Raw genomic sequence first — 2,752 nt, 5'->3', positions numbered from 1 at the left:
GATGGGGGCCATATTGTTGATGTCGACGAGGCGGTGCCTCGGAATGTCGACAAGGAGGCCGTGGGCGCATAGGAAGTCGGCGCCGATGAGTGGGCAGAGGACCCTGGCTGTGAGGAACTCCCAGCGGTAGCTGCGGCCTGCGAGATCGAGCGTGACCATGCGGGTGCCATATGTGCGGATGTCAGAGCCATTGGCTGCGGCCAGCGTGATACCCCGTGCGCCGCGTTGGATTTCGAGGGCGGAGGTGGGGTTGATGCTGTGCTGGGCCCCTGTGTCGCACAGAAATCGATGGTTGGTTCTGTCGTCGGTGACGTACAGTAGAGGCCCCTTATGCCCCGCGGCCATCGCGGGGGCCGGTGCGGGGGCGGGTTTGAAAGTGCATGGTGGCGTGCAGCGTTGGGCCCTAGTGCCAAAACGGGTGTGGTAGTTGCAGTGACCCGGAGTGGTAGGGCGGTCGGGCCTAGTGGGCCGGGAAGATCGCGTGGTCGTTGCCGTGAGGCCGGGCGCGACGTCGCGAGCGGACTGCGCAGAGAGCAGCCGGTCAGCCTTTTCGGCTATGTCATTCAGGTCCGTGGAGCCAGACTCCACAATGAGCGGGCGGATGCTGGCGGGGAGCTGCCGAATGAAAAGCGCGCGAAAGAGGGCGCCGGTGTTTTTGTCGTCCGAGAGGGACAGCATGTGGGAAAGCAGATCCAACGGTGAAGTGTCACCAAAGCCGGGGAGGTCAAGGAGTTGGCAGTTGCGCTGGTAAGAGGACGTTTGAAATTTTTTAAGGAGCGCAGCCTTCAGATGTTCGTACTTGCCTTCCACTGGTGGATCCTGCAGCGCTGCCCAAACCTTGGGGACTGTGGCGTAGGTGAGAGAGGAGACGAGGTAGTCGTACTTTGTGGCATCGACTGTAATGTGTTTCAGCCGGAATCTGGACTCAGCTTGAACAAACCAGGCTTCGGCCAGGTTCTCCCAAAAGTCCGGTAGTTTAACCGTGACTGCGTTTGTATCCGCCATGCTAGCTTAGGATTCGTCCTGAGCGTGGGGGTCACCAGTGTTGAGATACCGCGGCAAACGTGGGAGTCGAGACCAGAGTTAGTAAAACACAACTGCTTTATTCAACCTCATGGCAAAGAGGAACTGGAATAGCCCGCGCATCCACTTAAATACTCCCCAGACAGGAAGTGCTCCCGGCAGCCTGTCCCTGCGGGAAACAAGTTGCTGGAGGAAAGGGCCCCCGGCTGGGGGCGTCTGCTTAAACTGTCCGTGCCGCCGTGAGCGGATTATGTCCAGTGGTGGCGTGTCGCCACAGTGTATTAAATGGTATGGGGAATGAGCAGGAGTGTGGGATTAGACTGGATGGGATATTAAAGGGTATGGGGAGTGAGCAGGAGAGTGGGATTAGATTGGATGGTATATTAAAGGGTATGGGGAGTGAGCAGGAGAGTGGGATTAGACTGGGTGGGATATTGAAGGGAATGGGGAGTGAGCCGGAGAGTGGGATTAGACTGGGTGGATATTAAAAGGGTATGGGGAGTGAGCAGGAGAGTGGGATTAGACTGGGTGTGATATTAAAGTGTATGGGGAGTGAGCAGGAGAGTGGGATTAGACTGGGTGGATATTAAAGGGTATGGGGAGTGAGCAGGAGAGTTGGATTAGACTGGGTGGATATTAAAGGGTATGAGGTGTGAGCAGGAGAGTGGGATTAGACTACGTGGGATATTAAAGGATATGAGGGGTGAGCAGGAGAGTGCGATTAGGCTGGGTGTGATATTAAAGAATATGAGGAGTGAGCAGGAGAGTGGGATTAGACTGGGTGGATATTAAGGTGTATGGGGAGTGAGCAGGAGAATGTGATAAGACTGGGTGGGACATTAAAGGGTATGGAGAGTGAGCAGGAGAGTGTGATTAGACTGGGTGGGATATTAAAGGGTACGGGGAGTGAGCAGGAGAGTGGGATTAGTCTGTGTGGGATATTAAAAGAATGGGAAGTGAGCAGGAGAGTGGGATTAGACTGGGTGGGATATTAAAGGGTATGGGGAGTGAGCAGGAGTGTGGGATAAGGCTGGGTGGGATATTAAAGGGTATGGGGAGTGAGCAGGAAAGTGTGATTAGATTGGGTGGGATATTAAAGTGTATGGGGAGTGAGCAGGAGAGTGGGATTAGATTGGTTGGGATATTAAATGGTATGGGGAGTGAGCAGGAGAGTGGGATTAGACTGGGTGGGATATTAAAGTGTATGGGAATGAGCAGGAGAGTGGGATTAGTCTGGGTGGGAAATTGAAGGGTATGGGGAGGGAGCAGGAGAGTGGGATTAGACTGGATGGATATTAAAGTGTATGGGGAGTGAGCAGGAGAGTGAGATTAGTCTGGGTGGGATATTGAAGGGTATGGGGAGGGAGCAGGAGAGTGGGAGTAGAATGTCGGATATTAAAGGGTATGGTCAGTGAGCAGGAGAGTGGGATTAGATTGGGTGGGATATTAAAGGGTATGGGGAGTGAGCAGGAGAGTGGGATTAGACTGAGTGGGATATTAAAGGGTATAGGGATTGAGCAGGAGAGTGGGATTAGTCTGTGTGGGATAATAAAATGTATGCGAAGCGAGCAGGAGAGTGGGATTAGACTGGGTGGGATATTAAAGGGTATGGGGTGTGAGCAGGAGTGTGGGATAAGGCTGGGTGGGATATTAAATGGTATGGGGAATGAGCAGGGGTGTGGGATTAGACTGTGTGGGATATTAAAGGGTATGGGGAGTGAGGAGGAGA

This window comes from Somniosus microcephalus, unplaced genomic scaffold, assembly GCF_052327205.1.
Source record: "Somniosus microcephalus isolate GS21.2 unplaced genomic scaffold, FLI_Smic_1.0 unresolved_chr1, whole genome shotgun sequence".
Lineage (NCBI taxonomy): Eukaryota > Metazoa > Chordata > Chondrichthyes > Squaliformes > Somniosidae > Somniosus > Somniosus microcephalus.
This window is presented reverse-complemented; position numbering follows the sequence as displayed.